Raw genomic sequence first — 18,131 nt, 5'->3', positions numbered from 1 at the left:
AAAAAACGTTCGCCAATGACAGTGAGCAAAGATGGCTCTTCTTTCTCATCGAGAAATAATGCTGTTCCGCTCAGGATGTTTCAGTAAAATTTTGATGTATATATGTTTGCCGATCTTGTAAGCTACTGTGTCGCATCCTGAAAAACAATGGTGAAACAACAAATTATCTGCTATCACGTCGCCATATATAAAACTTGAAGGACAGTATAATTGATCCGACTTCCACCACAGTCTCCTGATGCCATGAGCAAGACAATAATGTCAATGTTCTCTGCTACGATAGTCACAGAATCAACGGATTGGGATGTAGGAAGCGCAGAACGGATGGTGACTGTATCTGTATCTGACTCAGCCTGGTTGACACTAAAACACACATCTGACAGAGAAGTTTTGAGAAGGTCTATTAAGTTTTGTCTTATCTTGGGATAATGTTGGTACGGTGCTCTTATTCCTGCGATATCAAAGTTTTTTATCATATATTATACTTGCAGATAGCCCATAGGGTCCTTGTACGTACCCAACATAGTTCTCAAGAATGTTGTTCAAAACCGAATTCCGATTCCAAATCACTTTATGTAACAGAAAACCACCATCGATCTATAACTGTTATTAGAGGATCGTTTCACTGATGTAAAGGCAATAAACAAAGATGACTTGGTACCTTTTCTCATGCCATCCTCAGATATATTCTCTGAGCCGTGCTTACTGAGCACGGATAGAGCTGTTAGAAGCTGAGAAAAACAGAGGTAGAGAAAAATAGAGTAAAAGACGGAAGGACCGTGCGGCAGAAGACTTGAGAAAGAAAGAAAGAAGGAAGGCATGGAAAGAAAGAAAAAAAGAAGAATAATATATATTATTATTTGAGAAATAAAACAGCGAACGAAATAAAATAAACGCTGGAAAAATATTATGTGACTAATGCTCCTTCAGATTACAATGTCAAATTTTGATTACATTAATGTCGCAGTACTGCAGTAGCCGTATATCTACATTGGATGAACCACTGGACGGCCCTCCGATGCAGTTACACTAGAAAATTCCAAGAAATCTACGAAATGGTTTTACCTAATCGTAAAACGTGAAGGTGAAGGTGCGTGTATTGAAAGAGGCCAAAAGCATTAGTACAGAGCGTACTAGTCATATTTCGAATAGTTTTGAATATGAAAAAATTATCCTGTCGATGAATGACGGGTTTGCTGATCATTGGCCAAAAACAGGATCACTCAGCAGTATTTCGACCTTTTGGTGTCGATTGGTAACCGTTGATAAAACTTGGATCCACTACTACACATCAAGGAACAGAATGAACGCAAGGCAGTGTACTAAAACCGGCAAAATTGCTCCGAAGCGGCTAAACGGTTCAATCGGTCGGAAAAGTTATGGCCACTGTATTTTGACGTTGCAAAGACAAAATTATAACCAGCTATCTTGGAAAAGGTTAAACTATCAATAGCCAATATTATTGTGCATTCGGAAGCAAGAACCCAGTGAGAACCAGCACCATTCACAAGAAGAAAGTGTTTCTCCAATGCATTGCACCGGTTCACAAGACCGTTATGATAGTGGCAAAAATTCATGAGTTGGGCTTCGAATTGCTTTCTCATCCGACTTATTCTCCTGATTTATCCCCCTCCGATTATTATGTGTTCCCAAATCTGAAGAGATGGCTCGTACATAAAAAAATTCAGCTAAAACGAAGAGATAATTGACGAAACAAACGCCTATTATGCAGAGTATCCAGAATTGGAATTATGCGGACGGCATAAAGAAGTTAAAAAAATCACTAAGATTGTTGTATTGAGCTAAAAAGAGACTATATCGAACAAAATAAAAAAACTTTCCGGGAAACCAGGTTTTTCATTTCAAAGGACGTTACTTTTCAGACCTCCTAGTACTACCACATTCCTGAATATACATACAGTATATATTTCTACGTGATAAATTACGGGATTCTCACAAATTGCAGTTTCCCCATTATTCATTATAGACTTACTCATTCTAATATAATGTAACGCCAGATTTTATTTTATTTTTTTATTGATGTGGTTATAAAAATTAATTTAAAGAAAACTGTCAAACAGCATAGTGATACCTAGGGTCTATAGTAGATACCAAGCAGTCTCTCACTAACACGTAATAAGTTATTTTAAAACTAAAACTGCATTTGATTTTTTATGTAGAAGTAACAAAATCATTTTTATTGCAGACACATTTTTACTAGTTTTTTAAATTTAATTAGTTTATAATACTCTTATAGTTTAAACTTTATTTCTCTAGTTAGTCAAATTGTTAAATACATTTGGTGTTGTCCTTTATAAAAGGTAGGGTTTAAAAAGCGACATAATTAGTAGCTCTTTATGATTACAGTTGTTGTAACAAGTGTTTGTTGTTCACAAGCTTTAAAAAATACAGCACATAATGCGCGAACACGATTTAAGGAACGTGGTTCTCACAACAGCTGACTAAGTTCTGGGTTATGATGTTAACCACAAAACAGGAAGGTTTTATTTTCTTTTTTGACAAATCGTTATTAGATAAGGCGAAAACCTCGGGTCCGTTCGAAAAAATATTCCCATGAGATATTTTTGCATAATCAATTTCGTCAGACACCCCAAAATGTTTAAAAACAGAACTAAAGAATATTATTTTTGAAATAACTAAGTGCCTAAATTCAAGCCCAAACCAGTTCCATATGAAAATTTGGGCTTATTTTATTTTTTTCCATAGCTAATGTTAAAGTGTTGCTATAACAACTGTTTTGAGTAGATAAAGTATCACTTTAACCGCAAGGGTAGATAAAGTGACACTTTAACAGCAAGCGTAGATAAAATGTTTTAACTTTTTTTTATTCAATGAAATTTACAAATTCAAACACATTAAGGATTAAAAACAACTGAAATTTTACAATTAACATTACTTATTAGAAATATCTATTTTTGGAGCATCACAACTTGTACTCGTTTGCTTAAACACTTGATTCGAGGTACTGGATTTATTCTTTTCCGTCCATTTCGTATTTATTCACTTTGTACACAAAACGCAACAATATTCTTCGCAAAAACCAAAACGTAACATTTGTTTGACATTTGTTGACAGAGTAATTCATATACCTAGCAACGGAGCAACACAATTGCGATTTTTGTGCTAAAAATTACAATTTTCTTTGAAATTCTATTTTTCCCCTGAACTTGAAGTCTTGCTATAGAAAAAAATGTTGTATTGCACACGACGATAAAATCGCATTATCTCCTCGAGCATAATTAGCGTCTCGACTGACGTCTCGACGCTAAAAAACGCTCTCGAAGATAAAGTACAATTTTATCGTCTTGTACAATAAATAACTATTAAAACATAGTTTTTTAATTGTTGATAAAGCGCTTATGGCAGCTTTTTTTATTTTTATCTATATTTATATCTATAATTTTAACTATAAACTGCTAAAATTTTTTTATTTATAATGAAAAAGAAATATGCATCTCTGAATCTACATGGATTTTACGTATGTATTGGTTTTTATTTGGCTGCGAGTGGATAGCGCGCCTCAAAGCGCTTAAAAGTTCCATATCTTGGTCAAAAATTAGCATTTTTATAGAAACATTTACCAAAGCTTAAAATGTTTGTTTTAAATTGTTCTATAACTTCCATTAGCCAGATGTTGTAGCTTAATTTTGTTTAAATCTTTTATAAACAAGTTAATTCACAACTTTCTAGTAAAATTTTTAATATTTAATTGTTATAACTTTTTTATTAATAAAGATAAAGTAATTATGCAAGGTTTGTTTTAAAGTTAATCGCAATATGAAAGTTAGTTAGACTTGGAAAAGCCCCATCGAATACCTGTTTTTCAACTGTTTTTCACGAAATTTGTTGTAACTAAAGTTCTAACAATCGGATCGAAGTTTACAAACCGTTTATTTATGATTAGGATATTTTGATCCAAATATCCTGGGCTATGTCTTAATAGTTATTAGTCATCTTGTGTTTTGTATAATAACACGGGCCAACAATGAAAAAACTTTTTTGATAAAATTACCTCTATCATTTTTTCACAATTTAACATTCTAAATTGCATAATTACATTTTATTTTGTTTAACGAGCAAAAAAATCTAATGGTAGAGATAGTTCAAATACTCCTGACCATGGAGCTGCGCGAAGGCGGAGTCAAATTCACGTAAAGGCAGAAAGATTCAATTGTAAGTGGAATTATACAGTGCATAGTACAATGCGTTTCGCATGGAAGTGGGGACTAAACCAAATTTCGTCTACTGCGCCGTGGTCAGGAGTGCTTGCACTATCTCTACTCGGTTGGTACTCGTTTGATAGAGTACAGCACGCCAAGATGATGCAAATACTAAAAGCAACAGAAATGAACAACTAAGATCTGAAAATAATTAGAAATCTTTACTGAAATCAGACAGAAAATCTCAGAGTTGAAGGTGAACATACTGACTATGTGAAAAACATGCGTGGAGTGAGGCAATGCTGTATCTTGTCTTCGCTAATCTTCAATCTGTACTCTGAAAGAATATTTATCGAAGCCTTGCACAAAACTGAAAAAGGTATTCTACTAAATGGTTACCGGCTAAACAACATCAGATATGCAGATGACACCATAGTATTTGCGGACAACTAAGAAGAAGTTCTTATCGACAAAATCACGTATTACAGTCAATAATATGGATTCTATATAAGCGTTAAGAAGACAAAGCCTATGATAATTTGCAAGAAAATGATAACAGAAGGTCAACTCTACGTCAACCAATCCCCTGTAGAAAGAGTGACGCACTATAATTACCTCGGCACCATAATAAATGAAGAATGGACCAACAACCAGGAGATTAGTGCACGCATCGAAAAAGCTATATCCACCTTCAATCGGATAGAGGCCTTCTTCAAAAGTCACAACCTTTCTGTTGATACAAAAGTAAGAATGCTGCGATGCTACGTCTTCTCTGTCCTTTTTTATGGTGTTGAATCGTGGACCTTGAACGAAGATATGTGTAGAAAACTGGAAGCATTTGAGATGTGCTATATCGGTGAATGTTTAAGATCTCGTGGACTGACCGAGTTACAAATTAGGAGGTCCTCTGAAGAATGAATAAGAACCGAGAGGTACTGACCACCATGAAATCTCGAAAGTTACAGTTCTTCGGACATATTATGTGAAATGAATCCAGATGTGCTTTCCTTCAAGCCATTCTGCAAGGAAAAATATTTGGAAAACGAGGTCCAGGAAGAAGAAGAACATCTTGGTTAAAGAACCTCAGAATCTGGTTCAATACAATATCTATGCAGCTTTTCCGCGCTGCTGTAGATAAGATAAAGATTGCCATGATGATCGCCAACATTCGTAACGGATAGGCACATCAAGAAGAAGAAGAACTTGGTTGGTAGCACTGTTAATGAATTGTAAAACACGCTTTGTTTTTCTTCCTCTTCATTAACAGCTGTATAGTTTCTTTATTCTAATAAACATAAACTCACTTTTCAGTGTTTGACTCATAAGCTTTTAAATATAGCTAGTCGCAGTTATAAAAACTGTCTAAATACATTTTGTTACATATGTGGTGATTTTGTTATTAAAAAACATCGGAGAAACATTACCGACTTTGTAAAAAAGGTGTATTTTGCAGATTTTGGCGTGAAAATAGGTGACCAAGACAAAGGTTGAGTTTCTTACAATGTATGTTATGTTTGTGTTGAGGATTTAAGGAAGTGTTCGAAGAAAGAAAAAAGCTTTCATATTTGCAGTGCCTATGTATGGAGAGAGCAAAAAATCATTCAGATGATTGTTATTTTTGTACTATCGATGTTTCTGGATATAATTCCAAAAATATGAAAGTGATTGTTTATCCTAACCTCCCGTCTGCTAAAAACTTCCACCGCCGCCATACATTCAGCTACCAGCGAAAAAGCAAAATCTGCAAAGAAAGTGACTACGGCTTAAGAAGCACCATCAAAGACAGTGAAAAGCCGGCCAAGGCGAAGAAAGTTGAAAAGAAGTCAGCTCCTAAAACTGCGCAATCTTCATCCCCAGTTCCGACTTCCAGAGAGGCCAAAGTAAATATACCAGTCAAAGCGAAGAAATCAAATAAAGGCAGTCCTACGAATAAATCAAAGGCATCTAAGCCAAAAGCTACCGCAAGTTTACCAAGAGGCTAGAAAAGCTGCTGCTCCTAAGAAAACGTAATTGGACTAATTAATATAAAAAATATCTTCGAATTATCAAAACAAATGTAAGTTTTATAAAAGTATTGCATTATTTAATTAAAATAATATATACCATAAAATACCATAAATTGTGATATTGAGTAAAATAAATTTAATTGAAGATCAGTTTCTTTTTTCTTTTTAGTATGTAGTCTTTAAAACGAGTTCCTATAAAAATTTAAGTGGGTGTTAAAAATAAAACGAAAAGCAGATCGAGATAAAACAAATAAAAAGAACGTTGGAAAGTTTTTTAACTGGAGATGGAGAACAATTACAACAATCGTCATCATTTTCACAAATTTCAGCTGTGTAAAATCCAGAAAAATAATTTGTGTCCGAAACTATTCTGCAAAAAGACCAGCAGGAAAAACCAAGCAATTCCGATTATAAAGATGAAATAAAAAAAGAAAATTTTAATTTAAAATCATCTCAAAGTACTGATGAACCGATAGTTTTGTAAACGACATTGCGTTATGAACAGACGCTATGCGAGAGTATTATATAAAAAATCCACTAAAATCAATAAATGAATCTTTGGAATCTTACACTTTTGGAACAACTTACTGTACTATTAGGACATGGAAACTTCACTGACTGTGATAACTTTAAATTTAAAACAATTTTCATGATAGTGATGTTAGTGACTCTTCAATAGAGGAATAAAAATGTTATGAACAAGATTTAAACCTAGCAGAACTGAAAAATGGAGTATTACAATTTAAGACTGTTATAAGTAAAGAGAGATTTTTATAAGAAAATATTATTTCCCCTGTATCCATGTAGTCATTTATTAGACAGAAGAAAAATAATATTATTGGCACATTCCCAAATTTAAACACAATACTGAGAATTTATTTAACCATTCCAATTTTTGGTTGGAATCCGATAATTAAATAGAACTACATACTATATGCTTTGAAACCAAACTACCAAATTAATTAATATTTAAATGGGAATAAGCCACAATTAAAGGTTAAAATACATTTATTGACGTTTCAATTTCCACTTCGGAAATCGTTCTCCTGTTCTAATAGAATATTAAATTTATTTAAATGTATATCTCTTTGTTTAATATATGAATTTTCATATACTATATGTAAACTAAAAATAATTTGATCAAAATCAGAATTTGATATCACATCTAAAAGTAAATCTTCAATACTTACAATATCTTGTTCAACAAAAAATAAATTTGATCTATGATATTGTAACCGTTCGCGGATCATGGACAAGCTGGCTCTATGTAGAATGTTGTTCAACCTTCTGCTTGAATATGCTGGACGTAACTTCAAGCCCTTTGGTATTAGGTTGTTGTCTCTACATCTTCGTAAAAATTTGATTGAATTTTGACAATGTGCCAGTTTCTTGTATAGAATTTCCAATCTCCGAAAATTTTGAATAACGCTGGGCCCATAACGGTTTCTTAATATTGTTCTGAAGCTATTTTCTTGTGGCATTTTAAATTAATTAATATTTAAATGGGAATAAGCCACAATTAAAGGTTAAAATACATTTATTGACGTTTCAATTTCCACTTCGATTTCGAGAACGATTTCCGAAGTGGAAATTGAAACGTCAATAAATGTATTTTAACCTTTAATTGTGGCTTATTCCCATTTAAATATTAATTAATTTAAAATGCCACAAGAAAATAGCTTCAGAACAATATTAACAAACTACCAAAGGCAAAATATGTGTCATTACTGAAAAATAGGCCCGGAATTACATTGTTGCCTAGGGCCCGATTTAGCCTTAGTCCACCATTGCAAAAACCGTATTTGTAAAGAATTACTTCATAATACTTACAATTAAATAATTTGGGCTATTCACAATCTACTCCTGTTCGATACACAACAAAATTTTTAACTAAACAACACTTTCATAAATATAAATTAGACCTACGATTAATATTCTCGCACAAGAAACTGATTCATTTTATGCGAAAAACTAGGTACTTATTATATGCTGAATTTTTGTAGTATAAAGAAATATTCTAGACAGTTTTATAGAGGTTAAAAAAATTTAGTGTACATTTAATAGATATACACTGAGAAATCAGATTAATATATAGTATTTTTCATATAAAAATGCGTGCACGTCACAATTTATATAAAGTGACGTCACTTATATTTAAAATTTCCAGAACGTCAACTTTAGAGTTCAAATTTTCCTAACACAGCTAATAATACGAAACACATACGGAACTGCTCGATCTTTCATAGGCGTCAACATGGTATAATAATCAGAAAAATGTAATCATCATTATATTGGGAATTTTAGAATTATATTGATTAAATAACGAAAAACATTTGTTATTATTAATAATATAAATTTTATGAAATAACTCTTTAAGTCCAATATTCCACAAAATAATAATTTTAATTAAGTATATTAGACAATTGTACGCAACTGATATGGGAATACTTCAAATTTTTTGACAGTTTAGCGTGTGGCAAAATTGTTTGAAGTGTTGCCGCTCTTTTAGAGTAAGAATTTTGTTTATGTTTTGATTTCTTGCGCAATTTGATCATAATATAATGTATATTAATAAATTGTATTTATAAATACATATTCAATTTAGATTAACAGCTTTTTGTGTATTGTGATTGTGCTATGCCAAAACAAATAAATAGTCTGTAGAAAGCTGATAAGTTTTCATATAAGACAGATTATTTTGAACAAGAAATAATGACGGGACGTTCTTACTATTAAAGCCCTAAAAGAGGTAAGTTTAAAATTTAGAATATAATATAATTTTGTATTAAAATGTTTTCTAATGGATTCTAGTGTGTTGCAGTAATCTTAAAACTAAGTGTATTTATTGTTAATATAATAGTTTAACAAATAGTTGACATTTTAAAAATTCCTCACTCACTTACTATTCTGATGTTTTGGCAAACGCTGTGGGGCTCTGACGTCGTAAATCTTGAATGACGTGCACGAATTTTTATATGAAAAATACTATATAGTATTTTTCATATAAAAATGGGTGCACGTCACAATTTATATAAAGTGACTTTAATTAAAATCACTTATATTTAAAATTTCCAGAACGTCAACCTTAGAGTTTAAATTTTTCTAACACTGCTAATAATACGAAACCCATACGGAACTGGTCGATCTTTCATAGGCGTCAACATGGTATAATAATCAGAAAAATGTAATCATCATTATATTGGAAATTTTAGAATTATATTGATTAAATAACCAAAAACATTTGTTATTATTAATAATATAAATTTTATGAAATAACTCTTTAAGTCTAATATTCCTCCTCCTCCTAAGTGCCTTCTCTGTTGAGGTTGGCGATCAATATGGCAAATTTCTCTCTATTCTGGGCTTGATGAATTAATTCATTTCCTTTTGTGTGGGTCCAATCTCTGATGACATAACATTGACATAACTAACATAACTAATAACTATAAATTAACTAATAAAACTAGACATAACTAATAAAACAAAATCTATAATATTTTCAAAAAGACATATCGAGGATAAACCGAACCTAATGCTTGAAAACCAAAATCTTTTTTATACAAACAAAATAAAATTTTTAGAAGTGAAAATTTGATCAACAGTTAAATTGGAAAAGTCAAATCCAGCAGTTAGTTCTTTCATGTCGAAATGGCCTTAACTAGTTAAAGTACCTAATTCACAAAACTTGGGGTGCCGATGGTAAAACACTCCCATGTTATACAGATCCTTAATTCGTTACAAAATTGGTTACGGATGTGTTGCATATACAGTATACATCTGACAGCACAACAACGTTAAAACCTTTGGATACGTTACATAACACCTCCCTAAGGATTATACTTGGAACGTACAGAACAACTCAGATAAATAGCATACAAGCTGAAATAGGTGAACCAACGCTAGAGCTTCGTAGGCAGCTATTAATTCTTAATTACAATTCTAGCATAACTCTAAATAAAAGAATTTTAATAAATAACATTTTAGACATAACTATCCATGGCTAACGACTCTTCAAAGTTCAATCTCCCATATTCCCGAAGAATTTATCATGTAATGAACCTACTTAACTGGAAGCAATTTCCATCCTTATCTCAATACAAAAATATATCGTCATCTTTACCTTGGATTATAAAAATTCCAAAAGTCAATTGCAGTCTATTACAATTCCAAAAAAATAGCACTAACCCTAATCTTATCATACAACTCTTCAAAGATCTAATTAATTCCCATTCCGATTACACAGTATACTATACAGACGCGTCTAAAACTGAAAATGGAGTCGGAGTGGCAATAATTAACAGCACAGAGATTCTCAAACATAGAATTCCAGATACTGCATTTGTATTAATAGGAGAACTCTATGCAAGCGATACTACACGCAAATGCAAATAAGATGAACAACATATTCATCGTGACAGATTCTATGTCATCACTACAAATAATCAGGAAAAAATACACGCAGCATCCATTAGCTTTGCTAATAAAGGAAGAACTAAATAAATTGCATATTAAAGATACAAGCATCAAGTTTCTCTGGGTCCCATCACATGTTGGAATAGCAGGTAACGAAGCAGCAGACAAAAATGCCAAAGAAGTTATAAACGAAAACAGTATTCCCATATCATCCCAATCTGTAAGTATAGATCTAAAAAGCTACTTCATAAATCACCTGTTCGAGAACTGGAATAATAAATGGAAATCCACACCATCAAAGTTTCATTAGATAAAAAACAAGGTTGGACCATGGCAACCACCCGAGGTATCCAGACGAAAACAAATAAAAATATTTCCCGTTTACGACTTGGACGTACCCAGTTTTCTCATGAAGATTTGTTTAATACGGGCTTTACACCAACAATAAATTCATGAAGAACTTCATGAAGTCGCTTCAAGGTCAAATTTGACGTGTGTAAAGCACAATTTGACATCCAATTTTGCCGTGAATAACTTCATGAAAAAATTCGTGAAGAAATTGACGAAATAGAACATGTTCTATTTTTCACATTTATTGGACGTGAATTCAGTGTCACCAACCTGTGTAGATTTGGCGGGAAGTAGGGATAATAATTATTTTGCTTTTGATTATTGAACCATTTGAACCAAATTGAACTTTGCATTTTTAAGTCGTGTCAAGTAATAGTTATGGAAAAGAGGTAAGTTTAATATTCTATAATAAAAGACAGAAAATAATATTATGTATTTTTTTTAGGAAAAACATACAATTTCGAGACAGAAAACTCTAGTTTTATTAAAAAATTGTTTACTTTTCCCTTTCTTACATCTTTTTTTCAAATATTATTTATTTAATGCTTTGAGAATATATTATATTATATACATGATATTTTGGAAAATATTCCATTACAAATACGAAGAAACATGTTTTTCATGCATGATGGTGCTACACCACATTACACAAGAATTTGTAGAAGGTGGTTACATGAACATTTCCCTGATAGGTGGATAGGCCGGGGTGCGGATGCACCGATTCATTGGCCTGCTCGTAGTTGTGATCTTAATCCAATGGACTTTACAGTATGGAGTTATTTGAAATCAAAAGTGTATAACACTCCAATTAATACAGTAAATGAGTTAAGAGACAAAATTGAACAAGTATTTACCGATTTACAAAACGATCCAGTAACATTAAATGGATTAATGCGTTCGCTAAATAAAAGAATAAGATTATGTATTCAACAAAATGGAGGACATTTTGAACAGTTGTTGTGAAATATTATTTTCGCCATTAATTAAATGTTAAGCATTAATTAAGTTTTCCATTAATTTGTAATATTATTGCTAACACAAGTGTCAAATTCAAAGCATACTTGATGAATATTAAGAAATGTAACGATTACAATAAAATACATGTATACCTTCGAGTTTAAATAAATCGAAAACGATGATATCTATTGAAATATTACAAGCGCACCTTTTTTGCGTAGAAAAGTCTAAGGAAACAATAATTTTTAAAATATGTAAAAATTAAAAAACATGTGACGCAATAACCCCCACTTACCCTCCAAAACTACCCTGTATTAATATAGGATGTGGTAGGTGGTGACATGAAATTAATTATCCTAATGTCTTATAATCACTCCCAAAATATGAACTCCGTATTCAAAACCGTTTGGAAGATATTTGAAAAAATAAGAATTTCAATTCACCCCCTTAAAGGGTTGTATCTCCCTTATTATTCAGTTTTATAAAAAAGTGTACATAAAGAAGTACCCTTATTTTTGGACGTACTATGAGCTCTAGAAATTAATGTACATAATTCTGGACCACCTTGTATATAGTACCTAAATATTTGTTAATAAAAGATTATATAATTCTACCTTTTTCTTCACTCCTATCTTTTACTTGGTCTAGTCATTAGGTAAATGTTTTTATCATCTTGAAAGTTTAAAAATTGATTAAACAACGTTTTTCAAGAGATATGAGTGCTATTGATTTCTGAAACAGGAAAGGATGGTTTTCTTTGAAATGCCAAGTATTATAAGATTGCAAAATGAAAAGTATGGAGATAGTAGCTAGGTTTTCATATTCGACTCATGATTCTCAAAAACAGCAACTTGCATAAAAGAGTTATAAATCATTAATTATCCAAATAATATTAAGGATGTATCATGGAATTCTAAAAATTTACAATAAATGCTCTAAATAATCAAAGATTAATTTTAAATTCTGATACTCGCTGGATATATTTTCTTTTTGAACCCAGTATTGGATGGAACCGGTATGGATAATTCTGTATTATTGATAGGATTGTTAAATTAACTTTGCATCGAGTCCATTGATCTATTTTTTAGAACCAGATATGGATTATTCTATATTAGTGATAACGTTTTAAATTCACATTCAGAAGTCCACTGAAACAATTCACTAGGACATCCTGAAATTTTGTATAATGAATTCCAGATATGTAACAAAATGTGTATGGAAGAAGAAAGTTTCCCATTTTAGTCAATGGAAGTGGCTGTACAGTTGAAATGATTCAATTGAAAAATCAAACTGGAGACAATTTTGAAGATGAATTGCTAAATAAAGACATTATTGAACTTAAGTTGAAGATGTTTGAGAGCCCTATAAAATATTTTTGTTATGGGAAAACCTCAGAAGGATCATTAATATACATATAATTTCTTTATAAATTTTTTATTAAATTTTTCTTTGAATAATCTAATTTTTAAACCTAATAAATCTATTTCTTTTCAATTCATGTCTTCTGCCAGTTCCATTTCTCTGACATGTTTCTGTTGTGTTCTCTTCTCCGCTTTTTCTACATGAAGACTTTGGCCTGCTACTAATTTTATTCTTTCCTATTAATTCTTCTTGCTCTTATACTTTATTATTCATAGTTTCCTTCCAAAGTTGACTATCTTTCTTTAAAAATGCAGGATTCCATATCCTACGAATAAAATCTGTAAATACGATTTTTTATTTAGAAAAAAATAGTTGTTTGTGTATAACAAATATTAAAACTATCTTTTATTCCTGTTATTATGATTCTTCATTCACCATTTAAATTATATTGTATTTAAAAATGATTGTATTTTTATATATTTAGTTTAGTCCTACTATTCAATAAAGCAAATTGTAATATGTTAGACAAATTATTAAAATTGTAAATAATCAGCTCACAAACTAGTGATAAAGTATTACTGGTTATTTCCATTTTTTATTTGTTTTTAAGTATTCATTTCTTTACAACTTCTCTTTTTGATTAGAATTGTACACATCTCAATATTCTAACAATAAACATACCCATTTATTTTTATTAGGTATCTCTTGAGAATATATTATGAATAGTGGTTAAAAGATTATAAAAAGTATTGTACCTTTCTTTCTTCTTTACTTCGACTTGGTGCAGGAAGGTATTGTATTTAAATAAACGCTTTCATCATTCTAGAAGTCACAATGAATTGATTAAGATTTCTGCTAACAGCAGTTAATTTTTAGTATGTAATGAATGCTAGATTTTCTTGTTCTATCATACAAAAAAAAATAAAATTACCGCTTTTTCTGTTTCTTTAGCTATGTTGTCCTTATTAAAGTTATTTGAAATTATCTTCTGTGTCCAAAATCAACAGTTTTCACTAATTACATGTAATTTCCACTAATTTTTACCTCTTGTTCAAGCTCTTACTCTTTACCAAATTCAGCATAATTTTTTGTACAATCTTAATCACTATTTTCTTTTTAAAACGATATTGTTTTCTGATTACATTTCCAAATCCAAAATATCTATATTCAAACAAACAACAATAAATAACATCCAATAATAAAACCATTGGTACTACTGAAATAATGACACTTTCACTGTCAAAATTTATTTGAAGTCAAAGAAACTTTTACATCCAAGAAATTCACGAATTTATTGACACAGAAATTGATGAATAAATTCATGAATTTCTTCGTGAATTTATTGTTGGTGTAAAGCCCGTTTAAGAAAGAAGAACGCCTAATTTGCGATGAGTGCAGTTCACCCCTTACGGTAAAACATGTGCTAGTGACTAGTAGAAAAGTGCGAAAAATTTAATCATCACAGAATTAAATATTTAATCATTTATTGTACCAAACAATCTTAAAGACATTTTAAATTTAAAAGACACTGTAGATAACCTACTTTTCTTTTTAAAAGACTTTAATTTACTAAGCAAGTGTAATTAACTGTTACCGTTCCGCTAATAGGTAACCTTATTAGATTGAAGCGGATTTTTTGTAAATTCGTAAACAACGAAAATTGTTTGACCTATTTGTAAACACCTATTAGCAATTGTCTATTATTTACGTATATTATTAAGTACCCCCCAGAGATTATTTGTAAAATTTTCGAGCATTCTGATGAATAATAAATATCCTATCAATTGTGTACTAAGTGTCTATTTACAAAGTACACAGATGCTAAATAAATTTGTTTACGTTTCATGGCACGACAATTATTTAAGAAAGTGATTAATGCTGATAACAAAACTGCTACCTATCTCTTGTTTTGACAAGTATTGGGCTATAGATTAGTTGAAATAAGGCGTACCATATGTCAAAAACGAGAAGGCAAACGTCAAACGTGATTCATGTTGTTAGAGATTTCAGCAAGTAGATAAAAACATCAGAACTTATGATTGTCTTTACTTATAGGAAAATCCAAACCGGAACAATATGGAGAATTTTTGATTTTTTGACGCCTGAACACGACTCTCGTTACCACTTCCTGACTTAGACAAAACATTAGTTTTTAGACTTTCTAACAGTGACTGTTTTACGAAGTATATTAAAAAAGAAAGTTGGGGAATTTTAACGACTTGTAGGTAAACCAAATTTTCAAAAGAAAGAATTTAATAAAAACCTATCATAATGCATGACGTGAGATTCGGAGATCGGATATTGAAAAGTAATATGATTTGTAATAAAATTATACAGGGTGTCGGGGTATATTAGGAGGAAATACGCACTCAGAGTAATTCATATTATGCACGAATAATTGTCTATTTCTCTACATTAATGTAAAATACATTATCAGTTAACACCGTATTTTTGCATGTCTTCGACAGTGCTTCAAATATTGGGAGAATTTGGTATTCACTTTTACATCACAGCGGACCTCATTTGACCGTTTTAAGTCAAAGCTTTCATCCCTAATAAAAAATAGTCGTAAATTCGTGAAAAATACCATATGTATATAGAATTCACAAAAATTACACAATTCCAAATTCTGCAAAATTCCATTTTATGTCCGCATTATATTCCAAATAGAATAATCTTCAATCAGGAAAATTGTCACAAGTTGATTGTTTATAATGCTCTCGAGATATCACTAGTTTCGTTATTTGCTTTTCAGTTATTCCCCTCATTTGAATCAAGAACAGTGACATGATGCAGTTGCATCTCGATCACCAATGAGTAAGGTCACTCCGCTGCTTAGGAAAACCGACATATTTCGAGTTGTGACGTTTTTCCTGTTGTATCCTATGAGATTTGAAAGTGGCAAATAAACATATTTTGGTTTAGGACATTATTCTTGTTCCATATAAGTACATTTATTTCTGTTTATTTTGCAATATGCTACTTTTTCTTTCCTGTTAGGCTCTGATCTAATTTACAGCTGTGACAGGAGTCTCGTACATAAAAATATTATTATATTTAATGTGGTAGTGATAAAGCACTATAATATAGATATTCTCGTCCCCATTTTGTGCACAAAGAAAGAAACGTTATTATATGAATAAAATATGAACAATACATTAACTTCTACCGCATAATTTCCCCATAGTTCTTTTAATTTAGGTATAAAGCTTTCATAAATAAGCTATTGACAGTCTACTAAATGGCCGATGAAAATATTCTCTTTATAAAGCCTTAGCAGTGATAGAAAATGACAATTCGTACTTCTTTTAGATAATAGCAGTTGACAGACGAAAATAATACCGATGCGGTGGAAACACCTGGCTACTATCGAAAATGTCAAAGTTGAAAGACCCAATTACGTTAAAGCGGAAAAGAACGAAACTGTTATATTTATTGAAACTGCTGAACCTTCGTCTCTACCAGATCTACAACATATGTATATACAACAGTATAAAACAAATTAACGATAAAACAGAAACAAAATGCGTCTTAAAAAAAAATGAAAAATAATGTAGTACCCGAAATTTCTGCTCATGATAATGAAGAATCTGTATTAAATGAAAGCGATACTGATTTAAACCTGAGTGACGATTCCATAGCCGATCATAGCTTTTTTTATCTGAGACTTCAAGTGGTAAGTCATCATCAGGTTCTTAACACAATTGCTCGCTCATTACATCGGCTGCGAGATCGTTTCCTAAACGTGGTAAGAAGAGACTACATAAGATCCAAGCAAGAAAAAAGGACCCAGCAAAACGACTTAGAAATAAGAGAAAAGAATACCAATTCGTTTCCAAGACGTCAAAAATATTTAAAGCCAGAGAAATTCTAGCTCCATGCACAGAAAAATGTACAACTTTCATGCTCAACTAAGTTTTCAGAAGATGAAAGGAAAAATATTTTTAACAAGTATTGGACACTTGGCAACTTAGAACTGAAACGGTCTTTTATTGCTGCTAATATTGAAAATATTCAGCCCAAATATCGGTACAGGCGTATAGAAAATCATAGAAAAATGAATAACGCGCTCTACTTCCATCGCCATCATCATTCTGGCTTTACAACTCTGCGTGGGTCCCAGCCTCCTCAAGAATTTCTCTCCCCCATATTTCTCATGTCTTCATCGATGTTATCAAGGAACCTTGTTATAGGTCTTCCTCTTCTTCTCTGACCAATGGGTCCATCAAGAAGCGTTTTTTAGCTGGGTCATTTTGTTTCATCCGCATTACATGCCCTATCCACCTCAGACGTCCTATCTTAATATGTTTTAAGGTATCAGGTTCCTGGTATATTCTATAAAATTCGAAGTTGTATCGTCTTCTCCACACTCCATTGTCATTCACTACTCCATAAATTCGCCTTAGTACTTTTCTTTCGAAACATTTTAACATGTTTTCATTATTTTTTGTTACAGTCCAGGTCTCTGAACCATATGTTAGGACTGAGCGTATTATTGTTTTGTAGAGTTTTATTTTTGTATTTCTCGAGATAATTGTGGATTTAAGGAGGAGATTGAGCCCAAAATAGCATCTGTTGGCCGTGGAAATTCTGCGGTTTATCTCTGATGTAGTAGTTTTGTTGGTGTTTAATATTAAACCCATTTTTGTAGCTGATTCTTTTAATGCTACATACGCCTCTCGTACAGCGTGTTCCGTTCTCTCAACAATATTGATATGATCAGCATAGGTCAGGATTTGCACTGATTTATTATATATTGAACCAGTGGTTGTGATTTGTGACATATGTATTACTTCTTCCAGAGCCAGATTGAACAGTATACAGGAGAGAGGGTCTCCCTGGCTCAGCCCGTTATTTGTTT

The 18,131-nt window shown here is 31.7% G+C and overlaps 1 long non-coding RNA gene across 1 annotated transcript; it reads right to left on the bottom strand.

Moving 5' to 3' along the window:
• Nucleotides 1-13,135: 13,135 nt before the first annotated feature.
• LOC140433493 (uncharacterized) lies at nt 13,136-14,426 on the bottom strand. Its single transcript, XR_011949990.1, has 3 exons — nt 14,202-14,426; nt 14,026-14,092; nt 13,136-13,595 (listed from the first exon to the last, which is right to left on the bottom strand). It is a non-coding gene; the product is annotated as an uncharacterized lncRNA (long non-coding RNA).
• Between the last annotated feature and the right edge of the window lie 3,705 nt (nt 14,427-18,131).

Source organism: Diabrotica undecimpunctata, chromosome 2 (genome assembly GCF_040954645.1).
Source record: "Diabrotica undecimpunctata isolate CICGRU chromosome 2, icDiaUnde3, whole genome shotgun sequence".
In the NCBI taxonomy this organism is placed as follows: Eukaryota; Metazoa; Arthropoda; class Insecta; order Coleoptera; family Chrysomelidae; genus Diabrotica; species Diabrotica undecimpunctata.
The sequence above is the reverse complement of the archived record's forward strand: the minus strand, read 5'-3'. Positions and strand labels throughout refer to the sequence as shown.